The 22,949-nt window shown below is 30.8% G+C and overlaps 1 protein-coding gene and 1 long non-coding RNA gene across 11 annotated transcripts in view; one reads left to right on the top strand and one right to left on the bottom strand.

The window, feature by feature from the left end:
• The window catches only part of LOC100577517, a 193,184-nt gene that overhangs the window by 7,943 nt on the left and 162,292 nt on the right, over positions 1 to 22,949 (top strand). The window lies entirely within an intron of this gene.
• On the bottom strand, positions 274 to 5,080 carry LOC107964573. Its single transcript, XR_001703306.2, has 3 exons — positions 3,489 to 5,080; positions 1,178 to 1,460; positions 274 to 724 (listed from the first exon to the last, which is right to left on the bottom strand). It is a non-coding gene; the product is annotated as an uncharacterized LOC107964573 (long non-coding RNA).

Below are 22,949 nucleotides of genomic sequence, written 5' to 3'. Positions count from 1 at the left end.
CTAACACTTGCCATAAACATCAAACTTTCATTCTTACAATAAAGCAGAGAAGGATATTGTGAAACTCCCTTGAAAACAAGGAACAATAATAACGAGGGATGAACAAGGATATCTTTAAGTTACTTAACTTCTTTTCATTCATGACATTTTACTTACGTGATATTTTGAATTACCACGCGTGACTCTGATTTTTCTTTTACTAAATCTTTTAAAATTTTATTATTATTACATTTATAAGTTTTAAAAATATATAGCTGTAAAAATATTGCTATAAACGTTTCGTAACTTTTCGAATTTTACCTTGTATATCTTGTATGTACAGTTTTAATAATATATACATTATGTTATTAACATTAAAAAATTTTATAATTACAAACCATATTTCCGATGTTAAACATTTAAATATTTCTATATTCTGTTTGAAGAAAGTCGATTGATATATTTTCCTCTTTACGTTGGCGGAAAACCAACATTTTTATGCACTTTTATAGCGCGATTATGAAGCAAGCTATAGTAACAAAGACTGTGCTATAAAGCAAGAAATCTTTCCGTGATTTATTTGAAGGACGAGCTCGTGAAATGAAACTTTTGGCAGACACGCGGCACAATTTCCTGGCCGCTAGAGCATCTTTACGAGCTTCGCCAGGAAGAAGGGCCGCTTTGAAAAACCGCTCAAACGTGCCAAGACACTTGTTGACGTCGCCTTCCTCTTACCATCTGTTTCCTGCAACATGATCGTGGAGTTTCAAATTGTGCACTGTTAATGATTCCCTTAATCGTTTTATCATTCTGTTTAAAATGAACTTAGTTTGGACTGGCGCATATCTTGCATCGTAATATATCATCGTAAATATAATTAAAATTTAATATTTAAATAAAGACATTAATAAAATAATAATATCGTAGATAATAAGACAAGAAAAATATTTCAATATAGTAAAAAGAAAATTTTTATAATAAAATTATTCCTATACAGTGGTATAGAATATATTTTTAATTATTCAAAAACTTTCTCAAAAACATATAGATACTTTACAAACTTTATCTATCGATAATTTTAAAATTATAAAACCATTAGAATTATTGTTGAAACATCTTTGACATCTTTAATCGTTTAAAGATCAGCGCCAGCCAAACAGTTGTTCGTCAATCGGTAAAAATAAAAATAAAAATTAACTTTCACATCACGATCTCTCGTTGTACAAAGAGATCAAATACATCAAAATCTCGATTTCCTCTCCATTCTCGACAGTCTAATTTAGCTTCACGGAATCATGGTGGTAAAATGGTGGACGTGTCTGCGAAGCGGGGCATTCTGTCGGAACGGTGGCGCACACTAACCGAATTCCGTGCGTAAAATTGCCACGATTGGACACGACTCGATCACAGTCGAGAACAGTCGTTGAGCAAATTGGCAAATTCCATTACGCAGATCCTTCTTCCGTTTCACGAGCCTCGATCTGTGGAATCGAATGTTTGCTATATTATAAGTCATCGATGAGCAACGAATTCTCGCGATTCGAGTGTTTGTTGAAAGAGTGTTTGTAGGAAAAGTTGAAGAGCAATTCTGAGAATGTGTATGATGCCGGGAGGCAAGATTGCTCGAAGTGATTCTCGAGAGCGGAGATTGGAAAAGGAGAGAGAACAACACGTGGAACAAAAAGATATCATGGCAATAAAAATTTGCTCAAAATTTTCAGTTATTGATATGGAAAAAAAAATCATTGTTATATCGTTTATCGTATATAATCCTATTGGTGAGTTTATTTTTCGAATTGATATTTTGTAATTTCGTTGCAGCAAATATAAGAAATCATCGATGATGAGCTTATATTTCACTCACATTTTTCTCGCCGAGATAATTTTAAGATCAACATCTATCCTTAAATCAACGTCAATTGAATTGACGTCAAATCGAATGCAAGCGACGTTTCTCCGCGATTTGCGACACACGATTCGAGAATTGAGCGTAAAATTACAAAAAAAAATTGAAAAATTTCCTCCTCGAGACTCTATCCTTTTTTTTTTTTTTTTTGGTCCAGAGAGAAAATTCGGGAGAGATAATCGACGATGGTCGAGCTTCTCGCCTTGAGACATGGCCACGTTCCAATTCCTGTTCCCCCTCGATCCCTTATTGCCAACTCGATCGAGGTTCAGGTTATTACCAATATTGGCAGGTATTAATTATCGTTTAAAGCTGGAGGAAGTTGTGTAAGTTGAGCATTAACGCATCGATAGTTCGGGGATAATTTGTGTCAGTCTAACGTAAGAGATTGCATTTCGTCCAATTGTGGAGTTAAAACGTTTTGCGATATCCACAAATGTGTTTATATTCTGAAAACACGGGATTAAATAATTCGAGATATTTGTTGGAACGAACGTGTGACTATCGCAATACTTTCTTTCAAGTATCGTTTAAAAAAATGAAGCTTGTACGTCGTCATAAAAATCATCTTGAAATTGTATGCGATGTGCGATCAAGGGATATGCATTAATGATTAAAATTATCCAACAGATATAATAGGAAAACGTGACCATAGATAAAGTTATTCCATCGATCAAATATATTTAATTGGTGGGATCTCATTGATTTTGTATTCAAACAAAACGTATTTTTTAATCTTGTTCGATGAAAAAAGTTTGTAAAATAATCGATAAAGGCTTTTTTTAAAATAAATTCTCGATGAAAAATTAATTCGCTACGTGATAATTTTGGGATATGTGTTGTAGCTTTTTTATTGCTATGCGAAAAAAAAGGATACATCCTTATAAGTCTGCATTGATTTGATCTAGAGAAATAAAATATGCATGTATACGTGCAAGTTTGTTTGAGACTTGTTACTTGCGTGCACGTGGATAATATCAATGGACTTGATACTATATTTCGCGCCACGATTCACGTGCTTTAACATTACTACGTTGGCTAAATATATAATAGCACTTTGATTTACAATGTTCAGATTACATGTCCTGTTACAAGAATTATTTCTTCGTGTCCATTTTGCTTTCGTTCACGAATAATATGCGAATCTATCACGAGAATATAAGAATACAAATTTGTTTATAAACATGAAAAATAGATAATGCAAATTATTATATATCTAACGCGATGAGATTGATAAAATTAGATTAAAAATTGAACTCAATGAATTATTTCTAATTTATACGATATAATTAAAATGGTTATATTTTATAACCTCTCTTCATCTTTTCAAATATTCTTTGAAATATGAGCGCACATCCTTCTATTTTAATCGTTACAAAAATGTCAGAAAATCAATTAAAATGGATTTATCAGTATTGACCGCTATAGATATTTTAAAAAAATCAGAATGATCAAAATAGAAATTGATTTATCGAATATAAACCTATTATGACCTATTTTGACTATTAAATAATATAAAAATATATCGCCACTGTCAAATCCATTTCTGTGAATGAACGATGCAAATAGAAGAAGAAAAAAAAATCAACAAAAATGGATTTACCAAGTGTGTCCTCCGTAGTTGATCCTCGAGTGGATAGCGTGGAAATTTGAATATCGAGCGTTTGGGAGGGTGTTAGCAGCGAAAATAAAGGCCTGTAGGAAGGCAACAACCCCGTTTCACAGCTATGCCACCAGTGCTAAAGCGATTTGACGAATCCCATGCGACGCGTGGCGTACACATACTGCTTCACCCTCATCCGCTCCTTCATTATTTACTTATTCTCCGAGACAGAGAATGCTCGAGCACTCTCTTGTCTCTGACCTCGTACTTTAAATATTTGCAATCGATACGATGCACCGTCCACGAGTCGTTGACTCCTTTTTTTTTTTTCTTTTCTTTTCTTCTCTTTTTTCGCTTCTCTCCCCTTGTTGTCCCCTTCTTTCGATCTTAAGGGATGGATTCGTTCTATTTTTACACCTTCTCTTAATTCGGTCGAGATCTTCTTACCGATATTTTTTTTCCCTTTTTCACGTTTTTGCTGCGTGTACGAATCGTCGAATATTTCTCTTTAACGATTTGCAAATAGACAGCTTGTCAAACTTATCGAATATCGTAATGTATTATTTGTCGCGATATCGTGAAATTGTCTGTGCCGTCAATCAATTTTCTTTTTTTTTTGATATTCTAAAAATGAAAGTTCGAAAGAATTCGCAACCGTGACTTTTCGTATATTTCTTGATTGTTTGATTCTTTGTTGCATACGTTTGTCAAACTCTAGAGTTGTTGATAGAGCGATAGAAAGAACGACAATTTATAAAATAGCTAAATAAAAAGTTAACTTCACTTTCGTTCGACTTCATCCAATTTCGTTTACTTACGTTTACTTACACTTCTCTCATCCGAACTTTCAAAACTTTCAAATAGAGATCAAGAAACGAACGAACAAATTTCCAGGACAGTTCTTTCCATTTTTCGAAAAAGAAGTACACTTCGAACCAGAATCAAACGTAATATAAAAATAAAGATATACTGTCCGTTCCTTATACCGTTCGTTCAGAATCATTTCGAAGGATGATTCGAAGGAGAGATCGAGACGAGAAACTTGACTTACCGAATTTACTTTACGGAATGGCAGGACGGGTTTTATTGGTTCATAAAGTCAAGGTAGCGAAACTCGTCGAGGGAGCACTTATCCCACGGAGATGAGCTCGATATCTGGATTTATCTCACGAATCGAACACGGGAGGACACGTTCGTTCTCGAGTCGTGGTGTGTACACGCTTGAATTACTCGAAACAATATCCGCCTCGAAACTGGTCGTGACTCTCTTCGATCTGCTTCGATCTGATTCTGTGGATATAAATGGACAAATCCATAATTTATTGTTATTTCGCAATTCTTGGAACGGTTGGGAAACAGTTTCGCGTAGAGAGAGTTGATTTCTGTCAGAGATAATTTTGTTATTGTATACTTCTTAACGAATGGCGTGATATTGAAAGAAGGCATTTTACTATTGGTATTGCAAAATATCGGATGATCGATGTATGAAATAATAATTGTTGTCTTTTAAAATATTTGTAGATCGTGGAATATTTTACACGCGAAGATGTCGTAAGCTGTCGTCTTTGAAAATAAATTTGCAAATTTAAAGAGAGAGAGAGAGAGAGAGTAACATTTTGTGATGTAATTTTTAAATAATTTTCATTTATTCGATCGATAAAAAATTAAAATAAAAGGAAAGAGAGGGGGAACGTTAAATAAATGAATTTGAATTTTGATTTTTAGAGAAAATTATTTCGATGAGTAATTAATGTAATTAATAACTCGATGTTGAGCACAATTATTAGCTCTCTCGTATTTCAACATAATATATTATATTTGTTATCTCATGTTACAGAGGTGTAAAGATACCAAAAGATTAACGATCGCATTGCATGTCGCAATATTATTTTCTCGAAACATTAGTTGGAAACATGAGGCAAACAATTACCGGTAATTTGAGTAATGTGTAGAGATACAATTGTTGCAGTTGTTCTTTACTTGGAGATATACCTCTTAAATTTCATTCATTCGTTACAACACTCCACGCTTGAACGTTTTCGTTTAAACCATCGCGAAATAATATAAATGAAAAAGAATATGAAATTTACTCCACGATTTATTCAAAGATCTTTAAAGTTTAAGGATAAAAAGCACTTGGAAAATTTAAAATCGCGTAACGAATGAAAGAAAAAGAATTTTGTTCACGTTTAATTGTAAAATGATATGGCGTTATCAAATTGATAAACCATATATGATACAACTGAACAATTCAATTCCTTTTGTGAATAATTAATCACTTCTAATTTATGATTTCAATAATCAAACAAATGAAACGATTTATTATTATTACAATAAAATTTAAGACCCTCGCTCTCTATAATAACTTTCAAAGATTTTTCTCGGTTTAAGAATGAAAATCAAAAATTCTTGACATCGAATATTCTTACCATCTTCAGAAAGAACGATGCTTTTAAAATAAACGATGCTCAAGTCGTTTCTCACGTATTTCCTTCCGCCCGTCAGAATCGCCTCCATCCACGTCTTTGCAACATGCGACGAATTTACGGCGAGGATATGTGTCGCAATGCACTCTCTCTCCGTCATCGTCTTCTTTATAGAAAAACCTGAAGCATTTTAAAAACTTCTAAGTCGAAGTTTCCGCTTCCTTCGAAGAAGATCGAAAGCGCATCGTGCAGCGCAATCGCTGTACACTGGTTTTCTATTGACCGTGTATCCTCGAATCCTACCCTCTCGATTTCTTCGATCCTCGATCGAAAACTCGTTAGCCAAGTTGTAATCTTAACACGCGAGATTCTCGCGTTAATTCTTGTTTTTTTTCGATTGGAATCGAGTAGAATCGATGATCCAGTTTCTGATTACCAGATGATAGGAAAGATGTGAAAGTATTTCTTTCAAGTTTTTCAATTAAACTCGAAAGAATCCTGATTCTAATGTAAAAAGTTGAAATCCAGTTTGCATAAATTTGTTTAATTTATGTAAAGCAAAGAAAGTAAAGCAAGAGTATTGTTGTACGTATGTGAGATGATGTATTAAATGTTTGAATGTATAAAAGATTAGTATATAAAGAAAATTTAATTGATCAATTTGTTTGTAGAATAATATATAAATATAGATTCAATATAAGAAATTCGAAAAGAAATTGATTTATTTGAAATATCGCGTTATATACATATTTTATTTGAGTTAGAATTAATAATAGATTATCCTTAGTTAATCTGAATACATTGAAAATTATTTTCTAAAGTATATGCATATCTTTTATAAAAAAGAAAAGGAAATTATAAATTATTCATTGTAAGTAATCATGTAAAATTTTAAAGGATATATTTGATTTCTTTCAAATATATATAATCGTACGATAGTAGAACATATGAATTTTCGTTAACAGCTAAAAGTGAGTTTGAAAAAGAAATTTGAATTAAGACAATGAATAATCCTGATGAACAAAGTTTATTAAATCAAGATTATACTAAATTCGAGCGTTAATTCCGTTTTGGTAAGTCTATATTAAGTCTATATCAAGAAAAAACTTTGATAGTTAGAGATACATTACAGTTAAGATGTTATTAAGAGGAAACTTTGTAAGTTTATGCAGTCCTCGGCAGAGTATCTTTATAGTATCTCTATTTAGCTTTCTAAATCGACACTTAGTTGCATATTTTCAGGATCTTCCACTCATTCCCCGCTCTAATTAATACAATTTCACTTTCCTCTGCTTTAATATGAAAGTAATTTAATTTAAAAGAATCTCTTAACGTCAAAAGTTTGGAATTACTCTTGGAATAACTGCATCAAATTTTCCTACTATTTCTACAACTATTTCTCATTGTTCAAATTAACTAATTAATACCTTAATTTTTCACTTCACCTTTTCTCTTTCACCTTTTAATCATGCAACCCCTAATTAAACAATCCAAACGTATTAAATAATTAAACTAACTCGCACTCCATCCAATTACCATCATAGTAGTCTCTCCAGAAAAAAATCTACCAATCATCATTCTCATCAACAACACTTACTCGCGTATATCGTAAACGCAATAATTTCCGCATAATTCTCTCGATTTTCCTACGCTTATCCCCCCCTCAATTCTTCTCCCAAACCGTCTACACTTCCTCGTTCTCCCTCCATCTTTCTTGAACACTGCACACCATCCCCCTTTTGGAAACGGAATTAAAAAACGAGACGTCTCGCGCGCAATTTCCAGGTCCACGCTGGTTTCCAGAAACACAATACCCCTCCCCTCCCCGACAGTCGGTTTCCTCGGTTATTAAGCCGGCCACGGTTTCGCGTTTCGACGAAAAAAAGGGGTCTATCAGCGCCGCCCTTTCCCGTCTCTCGATTCTTCCCCGCATCAGTCATCCAACCCTTCCCTCCTCCCCCGTTGTTTTTCCTTCAGACAATGGATGCACGATAGTATCCCCGCGAGATCAAAGCCGAGCAAGCGTGCTCGTGAACGCGAATTCCATTGTTTCCTCGTCTCGTTCTGTTTTCGTTCTGATTTTTTTTCTCCTTTTTCCTTTCTCCCTCTCTTCTTCTGCCCGCCATCTTCTGATTTCTTTCTGTGACAGACAACTTTCGCTCGTTTTTTTTTTTTTTTTTTTTTTTTTAATAGTTAAATAGTTAACAATTTTTTAGTTAATTTTTCGGTTCGTTCGAGGATCGGAATAATATTCGAATTGCGAATACGAAGTAATCGGGGAGGAGAAAATGTTTCTCGAGAGAAATAAGATAGATGATATTTAGATAGATAATATTCGCCTCTGGAGATGTAGTATTCAGATTTGTATGTTGAAATTGTTTCTATCGAATGAAATTTTCAGTATAATTGATTATCCAAATTTGGATTGATCGTTTAACTTTTTTTCTTTTTTTTTTGGAAAAAAAATTATTTTACTTTTTTAAATAAAAGGTACGTTTTCTTTATGGTAATTGTCATTATTAAAAATGGATGGAAGGAAGGAAGGAACCATTGAGAGGAAGTGGAATATGCACATGCATAAGCAGTATTGATACTGTTGAATGAATTTTCAAGAAACGAAATGGTTGAAATTGTACTTTAAAATTGCTGCTTCGTTAACTCGCCCCCTGTTATGTAAATTTTCCGCGTTTTTAAATATTTTATTGCCCCATGGAAGTACTGCCGTTTACCCTCTCCAAGATATTAAATTCAAATTTCGCGTATATTTAATAATTTTCCTGATTTACTTTTTATTGATTAATTTTTCTACTACTTTTACAATGGATTTTAAATTAAGCTTATTATTAACTGAATGCAACTTCAGAATTGAAGTACATATACGTACGCGTGTTCGAATTCGACGAATAAAAACGTTCTTCGCGATGGTTTATTTATCTATGGTATTAATTATTCAACAATATTTCAAGAATCATTCTCTCCTGTATTGGATCCACGTTTGTCGAGCCGACAATGGGCAAAAGACGCGATAGATATTCATATATCGTTGTAAAAAGTGTATAAGTCGTATAGTACTATCGTATGTAATATCGTGCTTTCGATATAAGCTTCTGATAGAAGAAGCTCGAGTGAATCGAGATTACAATGCTACGTTGACAAGGAAGTTTCTTTTATCAGTATAACTTTTCATATCGGGTTTAAATGCCGGCTCCTCTCCTTTATTCAGTCGGCTAATGTCCCTCGATGAAATAATATTTCAAAGATTCTCATATCGGAGCGGATGAGAATCGTCGTTTCTCTATCAGAGAGAAAATATCGTCTCTCTTGAAAAAGTTAAAAGAGGCCTTCGTAATGCAATGGTAATTTTGCTTCTCGACTTTTCTTGAATAGATAGCACTCGAAAAGACTTGACTCAAAAAGACGTAGCCAAGTCCAATATTCCATAGTGTTGTATTCAGATCTGTTGTATATTCTAAGATGTAAATAGAAATGTAAGTAGAAAATGCAAAGTTATCGATAAAATTCACATATATTTTTATCGTTGAAATTTTATAAGTTTAATCTTTCAAAAAAATGATAAAAAATGACGCAAGATCAACTTTGACTATGATGATGTTCGTTATAATAAAATATACTTCCTAGCAAGAAGAATTATTACATAATATTTAATTTCAAAAAGATGCAAAATATGTCTTTATGAGTTAAATAAAAATTTATTTAAATTAAATTAGGGATAAAGAATACTTTATATGTTAGATGTAATTCTAAAATATTATTATTTGTTGCAATTTTAAAAATTCTCTTATGTAAAAATCCAAATTTCTAGATCGAATAAAGAAGCAATAATAATAAATTTCAAATTGTAATGCAGATGTTATTAAATAAAATTCTCGCGTTTTTCTTCGCACCTTTGTCTCGAAAGAAAAAGCGGAAACACGTCTTTCTATTATCTCCGGTCCGTTTTGCGTTAACTTGACCACCTCCTCTCGTCACGAACGAAATTAAGCTAAATGAAATTGAATTTCCTGGAGCGCTCTTCCGGAGCTCGAGATTTTCGACATTCTGTGCAATACGTAACGGAAATGTTCTGATTGTATTTCACGTCGACAAAATGTGTTCGCGCCATGAACCGTTCTCTCTTTTATTCATCTCCTCTGTTTATTCGAAACAGAGAGGTGTGCTTTCCCTTTTTTCTTTTTTTCGTTTAACAAAAATTGGATATATCCTTGGAATCAAAATTCAATTTCGAATAATTTTGAACCAATAATTAATTAATCGTTGGGAAACTCGATAGAATTCTTTCTTTCTGTTCTCTCTCCATAATTAAATTTATCAGAAGAAAATTCTTAAAGATTCTTAAAATACCATCACTTTTTTTCTATATGGAATATGAAGAGTGTATTTTTACATTATTATTCGATCAACAATTAAAACCTCTCAAAAATAGATCATAGATCATATAATATTCTATCATAATCTAATTTACATTCCTTCTAATATCATCTTTCGAATGTATATTCAAATATAATTATCTTCTCACAAGAAAATAACCTCAAGATCAATCAATTTTCCCATAATTCTCCCAAACAACACACAGATTCGACTGGAACCATCAAAATCACTCGAAGGATCCGTTTCGATTTGATTCCAAACACTGGGACCAAACACTTAACACGTGAACTTGAACATTGAACTTGGAAGCGTTCCGCGTTGTGGTCGGCGCTTATGCGACATGGATCGTTGAAAGGTTGACGTGGTCTCGAGTGATCGATTGAGCGAGGGAGACCAGTCGAGGAGTTGATCTCGTGGCGGAGATCCAGAGATGAAAACCGTTTGTTTTCCACGGAAAAGAGAGTCGCGACCAAGGCGCATAGGTTTCGCGGCGCTGATTCATGAAGTCGGCACGGTAGTATTAAACGAAGATTAATCTCCATAGTGGAGAGGGTGGAGAGAAAGAAGGAAGAAAGAGAGAAACGCAGATAATCCATTAATCGCCCCCACCTCAACTCAACTCAATGTCTGAAGTCTGCTGAAATTTGAATTCGTCTCTCGTTTCTATCGGCGTCTTTCTGACGAAGAAAGAGAGGAAGGAGAGAAAGAGAAGAATAAAAAGGACTTTTTAATCTCTAGGATCTCTACCTCGTACACTTTCTCTCCCGACTGCTTGTGCAGGGGAGGTAATAATAAACTTTGGTCCGGAATTTCGCTGGAGATTCGGGGAAAAATACGTACGATGGAGAGAGAAAGGAGGAATTAAATTCTATCGTGTCTCGAAATTTTTTCATTCGTTTTTTTTTATTTTATTTTTTTTTTTTAAGAAGTTTTATCTGGAGATGAAGAGAAGAGAGAGATGGAATTTAATGTAGTCGAAGGTTTATTCTAAGGGATGTTGCGTTTTTTTTTACTCATTTATTTATTTTTTTTTCTTTTCCTTTTCTTTTCGATGAATTTTATTATCTATCGATGAAGTGGATTTTATCATAAATTATTTTTCGGAGAAAATTGGGGATTTATTGAAATGTCGTTGATGGAATTCGTCGAAATATCGATCGATTCGTGCGAAATAATAGTTGTTATCGAAGCTAGGGAGCATGAATGTACGAAAATGAATTTATGATGCACGAACAGGTGGATTTGATTCGGTTTTACGATATGATATGAAGTGTAGATTAAGATGAATTATAATTTATTGGTGGAGAGTTCAGCTCGTTCGATCGACCATTTGATTAAAACAAAATATTTCACTTGTATTATAAAATATACTATCATTATCGATAAACTGTCTCTAAATGATAAATGACAAAAAAAAAAAATCGTAAAGGTGAATGCACCCAACTCTATGCATACACCAAACGTTTTTATCAATTACCCCATGGAGATAAAAATCCATAAGAACATAAATTGCATCAGTATTCGATCAGATTTCCGTACACATAACGAGACAGCTATCCGCATTGCGAACTGGGAAACCCAATCGAGGCCGGCAAAACGATCCTTCCACCCGTACATTATATCTCTTCTTATTCGTCGAAAACGTCAGATGCGTTCGACACGATCGCGTATAATAAGATTTTCCAGACAGGCGAACGTTTGTTCGTTTCGTTTCTGATAAAATTTGTGGATGAAATATTTTTCCTTTTTTTACTTTTATTCCCTTCGACGAATCCGACATCCGTTGCGTTGCGATCGTGAAAATTTTTTAATAACCTTTCGAACATTTCGACCGATTGTATCGAAAATTGGGAAATATTCGATAAAATGGAATTCATTTTTGGAAGGGGGGATTGCACTAGGATGGAAATTTCCAGTATGGAATGAAATTATAGCGGCCTTTGCCGTATAGAGGCAAGAAGGGTCTTAAATTAAAGCATCCAATAGCGCGGAGCAGATTAATGTAACTGCACGCGGGATCTCATATAACATTTCATGATAGGAAGGTTGAAACCTTGGATAAGCTTTGGCACTTCCTGTGTAACCTTGGATCAGGATATTCAGGGAATATATAAACTTTCATACCTGATTAATCGCGATTTAAACGAGAGTTGGGTTAAAAAAATTTCTATCCAAAAATCTAAACGAAGATTAAGAATATTTATCCATTCAGAATGTTTATTAATCGATTAATTTTATACGTTACGCGTGCAACATGTTTCGCTTTATTATTTCCACTTGTTCCAATTTATTAAAAAACTAATAATAATAATAAATTATCCGAAAATCTTTTTTAAAATTTACGATATTTATATTTTTCTTACGAAATTTGTTAATATTTTAAACTCGAAGAACCAATATCATCTTAATGCTCAACGATACTGTTACGCGAACACGATTAAAAAATAAAATACAGTCGTTGTCTTTCATCTCTGTAAAAAATTAAAATTAATAAGAAAAGCTTGCACACGTGTGTACATATAACGTCGCACAGTTTATTCACTCTCGAAAATGAGAAAACGTGAAAACGTGAATCATTTGAATACTTCCTAGTATTAAAAAAAAAAAAAAAAAATCCCTATATAATACTATATCTCACCATCATTACCGTTCGAATCGTTGCGCGACCCCGATATTCCACGAATCAACCCCTATTTCCTTTCTTTACGCGCTGTGTGTCCCTCCCCTATCGTCGTTCCTCGTTTCACGAATACGAGCAACGTATTACCGAGCCTTATCGGCGAGAGTGAAAGGGATATTCCGTGAAAGGTGAAGAAGCTAGCCAGGCGGGAACTCGGAATGCACACCGGAAACGGTATCCGATACGGCGGCCACTTTGCACATTCGATGTATCACGGGCCGAAGATGGATTGTCGTGGAAATGCATCATGGATTCCATTTATTTTTAGAAACCGGCCGAGGTTCTAACCGCTTCGACCGTTTTTCGATCCTCGTCGTCCAGCCGAATGATATTTTCATTGCGAGCTGCGAATAATACCGTATGAATTATTGAATACGCAACTGGAATCGAATCGTTCTCCAAAGGGATGTTATTTTAATCAATTATAAATACAAGGGAAGGGAAATTGTTGTTCTAGTCGTGAGATTGAAAAGGAGGATTTTTCAGGATTTAATGGTGCCATTAAATTTTATTGAGATGCAAAAAAATATATTGTTGATTAAATTAAGTTAGATATCTTATTTTGATGTACGTTTTCAACGTTTTTTTTTTTTTTTTGGTCATTGGTCTTGAATAAAAATCTAAATCACGATTTTCGCGTTAAAAAGTTCAATAATTCACGATCGATTGAAAATGAAAGATTCTAATATAAATTTTTGAATGGTTTGCTAATTAAAACTTAAACACAAATTCATTAAGACTAGATCTGTACTGTAAAATTATTATTTCTTTAAGATACAAACAATTACTCTCACTGTTATATTACAACATATATTAAAATTTGCTTGTCTCAATCTTTAAAGTACATCGTACGTTTTAACATATGGTTTAGAAACATAACGATGATAATAAAACGAAGAACAGGATATAACGGTAATATTTTTTCGACTCCCTATAAACTTCATATTTTATATCCCATCAAATAAAGAATTACAATGTATCTCGTACTCGTGCAAATTCTACAAACCGTCGAGAAGATTACGTATGACTCTCGTAATCTCTCTCTCTCTCTCTCTCTCTCTTTCTTTCTCTCTCTATGCCGGTGATCTATGGCAGGTCAGGATAACAAAGCTAGATAATTTCATATCCCAACCCCGTCTTATCCTCTCAACGATAAATCGTGCGTACTCGGTTCGGTTGTGTTATCTGATGCGTGCGAAATTTTCTCGTTTTCCACGGGGAGGGAAAAAAAAAAAAAATGAAAGGAACCTCGCTGGGATATTTCGTCTCGACCGAGCGCACATTTTCTCGATTTTATGAGAAAAGAGAGAGAAAGAGAGACAGAGAATGTTGCTGGCTTGTTTCATCGTAAAGGGTGAACGATCGAGGATGATGTCCTTCGACAACTTGGATTTAAATTCACTGGCTATCTTGAAGAGATTGGATAAAGTAAACGAGATAGTGTATGTAAATTGGATTTCTCGATAAATCTCGGTGAAATTTTGCTCTTGATTGAAGGGTTTAATGTAAATCGATGGATATACAAGAGATACTTGGGAGAGGTATTTTTTTTTTTAGGGGAAGGAAGGAAGGAAGGAAGGAAGGAAAATGAAATTAAAAAAGGAGAGATTATTTTTTGTAAAGGAATGGAATTGTAATTATTTTCTGATAAAGATTTTTTTTTATATTGTTTTATAGCATCATAGCATCAGATTTTTTATATGAAAATATTATTTTAGTTTTTAAATGATAAATACAATGATATAATTTTCTATTTATCTTGTTTAATTTAAACTTTGTATGTCTTTTTTGTTCGATAAACTATCGAGTTCAACTAATATCTTACATAATATGTATCTGACATTGTGAAATTAGTTTATCGAAATTTACTTCATACGTCAATTGAAGTTTGAATAACAAACTGAATATATTGTTTTGAATATATATACTATACGATATCAAGAAGTTCATTAAGAAGAATGAAAATTGAAAACATAGATGTCCAAGTCACAAAAATATTTATTATAACTATATTTAATTCCTCTGAATGAACTAATTATTATTTACCACACGATCAATCTTAATATTAAAGAAATTTATACGTTTCATAATTCAAATTCATAATTAATTATCAAAATTTCATTTCAAAAACTCTTTGATCTCTAGTAATATGTAACTATCTATCATTTCATTCACAGATCTTCTGTTTTTGTTAATATAAAGCTAATTTAAAATAATTGTAATTCAAATCGAAGGTATCGTTCTATTTTCAATCGAAAAACAACAACAACAATTACTACTACTATTTATCCTACAATCAATCCTGGCAAATAAAGAAATTCGAGTTTCGTTTCATAATCAAATTCACGACCAATTACCAAAATTTCATTCAACGTTTCAAGAGGGCTCTTTTATCCCCGACCACATGTAACTGTCCATCATTTCATTCCACGGTTCACCGTATCGTGGCCTACGATTAATTACCTGATTGCCTCGATCGATAATTAAGCGACTTTATTGAAATTTTCCGACCTGTTATCGACCGGTCGTTGGCCAATTTAACGCGATAAAATATCCCGATCTATATTGAGCGGCCACAGGATTCCGATAAACAGATATATCGATCCACAATCGAATGACGGCCAACGGGGACACCGGCGTCTGATTGAAATTCAGTGCCACGATGCGTACCTGATTGCGCTTTAATAAATAAAGGCGGCCGACATTCGAGGCCTCCCCTCTGTTCGGACGGGCTCCGTTTGCGTTTCGCAAACATCTGGGAACTTTGTTCTCGAGAAGAGCGGGAAAAACGGGAAGGGAATCGATGCGGTGTACGTGTCACGCGTTGTTCCACGAGTTTTTTTTCGTTTAGATACGAACGTACAAAGAGGAGGCATGTTCTTGCGTGGAAAATTGTGCAAGAGGTTATTCTTATTTTTTTCTTCTTAAAGAATTGTTATTTTTACTATCGTTTTCTATAGAATTATAATTATAATCAATGTTTTCTTTTTTTTTCTTTGCGATACGTGATTGCCAATGAGATATATTTCTTTGAGATTGAAGGATGAATTTTTTAAAGATATTAGAATTTAATTGGCTGCAACGAAACAGTGATATGAATAAAAAATTATAATGTTGGTGTAAGATGATATAAGAATCTCGTATCAAAATTAGAAATAAAAAATAAAAAAATAAAACGAGAGTAAAAATTTTATTGTATAATAATAATAATAATAAATCAAAAATTAAAATTTTTTAATTGCGTCATTGTTACAATAAATGAACGATATGATATGATATGTATATCCCTAGAGAGGTAAACGTAACTTATACATATACACGTGTATCAGTATTCCTCGAGAGACTAATTAAATAGCATATAAAACTGTTATATTTTTTTTTTAAATCTATTTTTAATGAATGTCTTTATTATTCTGTTAAAAAATATTTTATTTTAAAAGAATACTTCAAAAAGAATTGAAAAAAAAAAATAATATAATTAACACGACTATATTTTTCTTTCTTAAAAATTTCTAAGAATTTTCATTATAACTTTCAAATACTATGTTTCTTATCTCAAACTATTTTTTTTTCCTAAGATTTTTTAAAATTAAGAAATGGAATATCATTTTCACATATTAAAATATTCTTAAGAAAAATCGGATTCAATGATCTTAGAAACGAGCGTGATAATTATTGTGATAATTAGGATACGCGACTTTATCCTGAAAAGATTTGTACTTTAATCTTTTGAAAGAAGTCTTAAATATGATATTTTCTTATTACGAAAACTTTTTTTCAAAATGACAAGTGAGATTAAGGAAAACAAAGGAAAGAAAAAAATATTTTCAATTCAAAAATGATTTGAAAGCGTTATTCTTTTTTTTTCAAGAACGTTGCTTCCATTCTTTTCGACGCGACTTTCGTGAAAATCGTTTACGCCTCATCGTGAAGCTTGAAAAATTGTTAAAGTTGAAGTAATTACGCGTGAATCGTGTAACATCATTTTTCAAAAGGTATTACGTGTCATAAGTAAAAACCATTAATTTTAAAGCGGGAATTAAATTCGTATTTCTTGTGGAAAATATAATTAAATAGTACTTTCGTTTAAATCATTTTATCATTGTTATATTCAATTTTATGTTTGTTAACAAAATTTTGTTTATCGATCGAAAATTCCACTCTGGATAAATAATTTTGCAGAATATAAATTAAATCTTAAAATGAAATCTGCAATTTGTGCAGAATATCGGGAAATATATAATTAAAAAAAAAATTTAAAGTTCATGCTTTTTGATTGATTTTTTATATTTCATTATTATTTTCTAGCAATTTTGAATTTTGAATTGTGAAATAATCATTTTGGATTATTCCTGATATATTAGAAATATATTAATAGTACATTAATATAAATCATACTATATATTGTAAGTAATAATGAATAGAAAATAGCATTTTTATATATTTCATATATCTACATTTATATAATTTAAATTAATTATTGAATCAAATATCATTGTAATACATTGATATTTGAAAAGAGAATTTAATATCAATTAAACAATAGTTTAAATCTATGTATCAAAATGTTTTTATAATAATAGTTATATTAAAATGCTATTACAAACTAAATATGTTTAAAATATATATTGTAAATAATTACGAATAGAAAATAGCATTTTTATATATTTCATATATCTATTTATATAATTTAAATTAATTATTGAATCAAATATCATTGTAATACATTGATATTTGAAAAGAGAATTTAATATCAATTAAACAATAGTTTAAATCTATGTATCAAAATGTTTTTATAATAATAGTTGTATTGAAATACTATTACAAACTAAATATATTTAAAATATATGTTATAAATTAATTACGAATAGAAAATAGCATTTTTATATATTTCATATATCTATTTATATAATTTAAATTAATTATTGAATCAAATATCATTGTAATACATTGATATTTGAAAAAAGAATTTAATATCAATTAAACAATAGTTTAAATCTATATATCAAAATGTTTTTATAATAATAGTTGTATTGAAATGCTATTACAAAACTAAATATGTTTAAAATATATATTGTAAGTAATTACGAATAGAAAATAGCATTTTTATATATTTCATATATCTATATTTGTATAATTTAAATTAATTATTGAATCAAATATCATTGTAATACACTGATTATCAAGAGAATTTAATATCAATTAAACAATAGTTTAATCTATATATAAAAATATTTTTATAATAATAATTGTATTGAAATGCTATTACAAACTAAATATGTTTAAAATATATATTGTAAGTAATTACGAATAGAAAATAGCATTTTTATATATTTCATATATCTACATTTGTATAATTTAAGTTAATTATTGAATCAAATATCATTGTAATACACTGATTATCAACAGAATTTAATATCAATTAAACAATAGTTTAATCTATGTATAAAAATGTTTTTATAATAATAGTTATATTGAAATGCTATTACAAACTAAATATGTTTAAAATGTCTAAATATAAGTAGGATTTATAAGTAATATTTTATTCAAAACTTCAAAAATATTATAAAATGATATTAATATAGAAATATAGCTATAGCTAAAGAAGTTATTTCATTGTATTATCTCTCTTTGTTTTTAAATTGATTCATATTTTAGCACTTTTAAAAAAATTTATGTTCTATAATATCTGAATTATAGTATAATTTATGGTTCATTATTCAATTGTATAATTCAATTGAATAATCATTTCTATCTAATATATGTAAAACAAATAATTTATGTATGAAACACTATTTATGAAATAATTCATTATTCATAATTTATAATTTAATCTTATTCTACTTACAATTAATATGTATAGAGATGCTTCAAGCAATAAACGAATCAAATTAATGCGTAGATATATTCATTATGAAAATTTTTGCACAATATTGTTTTATTCAATGTATAATATAATAACAATAGTACAAAATTAATTAATACAATTATATATTATACTTTCAACAAACAATATTCAAAGATTAAAAATCATTCAAAAAATTGTAACCTAAAATTCTAAAAAAAATCACACGAAGAAAGAAATCGATATGTCAAATATAACAATCTTTTCACCATCGAAACCAAAATCACACACACGTAACAATTATTCTTCTTATGTTTCTACAATAATTTCCACGAAAAAATAGAATTATTTCTTGTTCTTCTCTTCTTTTCTGTTCAAACGATCGGTTAATACTTCTAACTTCTATCTCGGCTAACTTCACGCGTTTCTGTTTTTCGCGAACGTGACAGTGCTGCCACCTTCATTGTGAAATGAACGATATCGTGTTTCTACTGTGTAACGAAGAAAGAAAAAAAGAGAAAAATCCAATTTTGTCGAAGAAACTCATCGATCTTCTTTTCCTGTCTACCCTCTTCGGCAACTACGCGTCCTACGGCCTAATAAATTGCAGTTATACGTATATACAATGTAATTGGACAAAATACGAGAAGTTGAAGTAAGGGTTAAAGGTGTTTGGCGAGCTCCTGCAGTCTTGAGAAATTTATGTCGTCATATAATGTAATATAACATAACGTTTCACCCCGAGGAAAGTTCATTCGGGCATTAGGGGATAATTTGGAATTCCAAATACGAAATGGAGGTCAACGGGACACTGTCCTGGACGAAAATAAAAGATTCGAACTTTTGGAGGTTAGAAATTCAATTTGTATTTTTGGCTTCGAAACATTCTTCGTGATTTTACGATCTTTAATCGTGTCGCTTTCTTGAAACTATTTTAGTAATTGTCAATTAGTAAAGTGTTTCATCGATATTCGAGTGAAAATAAAACGATATTCTAAAGGGATATAAATTTTTTATATTTCTTTTATAATTTTCTAATTTTTAATCCTTCATAGTTTTTATCAAAAAATTTCATCATCGTTTTTGCATCGTTAAAAATTATAAATTTATCTTAACAAATATTTTATCAATTATTTCATAAACATATTGATAATAGTACACGTGTCATTATATATATTGATTCTATTTTGAATCAGGCATCACACGTCTTTACAAAATGGAAGAACATTGTTGAATAAGTAGAGTCAACGATCGATACTGTATACATTATTCAGTTAATTTGTCTGAGTCGATAATTGACACGACTTGTACGTCGACACTGTGATTCCAATTTAACTATCATTCAAATGTTTAATTCGATAATTAAGAGTAACGATTCTAGAAACTTTCCATTTCTTTCTTCTCTTCTTCTACTTTATTTCTTTCTAGTCAGTTGCACGCAAACCGGATAGAGAAACTGGACAATCCAGTCACGTGCAGGTCTCGTGGCTACGTGGCCGTACTAGTAATTTCCGAATTTAGTGAGTCGCTGAAAAAGCTGTGGAATGAAGAGGCTTTTCTCGTCGACAAACTATACAATCCACATATCACTTGGACACATGTAACTATCAACCTGAAGAGTTCTTTTCCCTCTTCCTCTCTTTTTTTGTTTTTCATCCCTTTCTGTCTTTTTTTATTTCTTTTCTTTTTCTATTCTTTTTCTATTTTCTTTTTTTAAGAGAAATATCTTGAGAAGAGAATTCTTTAAATTATTGCGTGAGAATATTATTTTGCAGTCTATAATAAGTTATAAACATATAGGATGTTGATATATCTAGTATAGTATCTTTGAAAGATGGAGAGGTTGAAACAAATATTAAAGTTGATATATATATTTATATAATATCAATTGAGGCTTCTTTATTGAGTTAGATAAGCAATTTAAGTTTGCATAGAGAGTGAGACAGTTCTATCTTTAACTTAGATTGCTTGTAACCCAATGAGAAAACCTCAACTAATATTTTTATGTTATATTAACAACTTTTGTATTTGTTTTTAAATCTATAATCTTTCTCTTTAAAGATGTCTGATGAATACGTTAACACTCTCTATGATAGAAATTCAATAATTTATCAATAACATTGTTCTAGCAAAAATATTTTCGTAAACAGAATTATAAAAGAAACTTTAAAAAAATTTTAAAGTATACATAGAAAATAATTCGAATTGATTATTCATTGACAATTCTGTTGTATATTATCAATTATCAAACTATTTGCGTCAGCATAACAGATTGAAATTGTGACGAGGTTAAATAAGTTCGAGGGTAACAATTTATGGAGTAAACAACGACAGATCGATACTCCAGTTGTCAGGGAACTTTCTTCTGAAAATTATAGTCACCGAGTTTTTCGTTTGACCCGGTTTTTTAAATTTTAACATTAAAGTATTGACTATATTTCGATATTTAAATTAATAATATTATTATTAATTTTTATTAATCATAATTTTAATACCATTTGTATTATCTAGTTTCGAGGAGTTTCAGTTTCTATGCGGTTATGAAGCTGTGAAATATGACTGAGTAATTTGAAACTCGAAGCACACTTATGTGCGTGTTAATAATGGAGAATTATTAAGATCATGTAACTTCAAGAGGGATGAGAACTCGTGATACAATTGTAAATTTCGAGATGCGAAAGATTGAATTTCAGATTTTGATATATATATATATTCATAATGATTATTAATATGAATTTAATTTGTTGCAATTCTTCTTCTAATTGAATGTTGATTATTCTTACTCATAATTATTATCTTGTTCTTGCATTATATACATAAATTAAGGAAAATATTTTTCTAGTAGTAATGATATTATATAATTATTCAACGATAACTATTTTTTTTTCCAATTTGATTCATGCTTTCTTATCAATACCTTTAATCTTATGATCGATTAATTTGGATTACAATTAAGAATTAATCATTTTCTTATAATAGAAAATTGTAAATCTTATTAGAATGATAACTCTATACACTTTTTAACTCAAATTAATTAAAAAATCATCTCGACACAACATGTAAAACAAAAATCGATAGTCTGAAATCAAAGTGAAACCGCGTTTTAATTCGTGATTAACGATCGTTGTTAACTTCGAACGATACGAAAACCCAACTTTAAATCACTGTGTATACACCGTATTATAAACGTCCATTTGGCTGGCGGGGAATTAAGCGCGATAATAAAGCATTGGCATCCGCCGAATCGATAAATATTTCACCGAATTTATTTCCCGCTGATTCTTTTAAACTCGTACACGTGTAACGAACGGCGCATTTAATTTCGATCAAAGCCACACGCGCACTTTTCGGCTGCCGATTTTATGGGGCAAAGAGCGAAAATCGACAACGATATATATCGCGAGACGACGAATAATAAATGCGTGGCTCGTTACTGTTTCGTGTGATTGAAAGTTTGGAGCATCGAAATTCATTTTGGGATAAATTTCGAATTGCTTGGGGTATTCTTATGATACACGAATTGAAATGTTGTTATGTTGAAAATGAAAAGAAATATTGAGTTTTTCTTTTAATTCTGCTTGAAACGTTTCAATATATCTTGAAAAATAAAAAAATTCTAAAAATGCTAAATAGATGCGATTAAAATTTATGATCCATATCAAATTCCAATGTTCTTATCATTTTGAGAATTACATCATTAAACATGATCTTGGTAATTATCAGGTTGCACAATTTTCATTTTAATTTAATAAATGGTACGAAATCTAAATTTAATTAAATGCAAAATTTCGCTTTAGTAAATCGAATTAGCAGAACGATGCTTGCTTATTAATTCGAGTTTACTTGTTATTAAAACTTCTTAACATTCTCTTAAAATTTCATATAATAATAAGTGATGAAAGTAAATTGAAAATAGAAGTGTGGCTATTCAAATTTAATGAAGTACATTAGAAACGACTTTCATTACAATTATCTTATTATTTTTTTAAGTAAAATATTCATAGTGTATATTAAATATTCGTTCATGTGTATTAAATATTTTATACATAATAGAAATTCAACAGGCAATAGAATTTTACAATACAATAATACTTTACAATCGTTGAAAAAATTAAAGAAAT

Source organism: Apis mellifera, linkage group LG6 (assembly GCF_003254395.2).
Source record: "Apis mellifera strain DH4 linkage group LG6, Amel_HAv3.1, whole genome shotgun sequence".
Taxonomy (NCBI): Eukaryota; Metazoa; Arthropoda; class Insecta; order Hymenoptera; family Apidae; genus Apis; species Apis mellifera.
The sequence above is the reverse complement of the archived record's forward strand: the minus strand, read 5'-3'. Positions and strand labels throughout refer to the sequence as shown.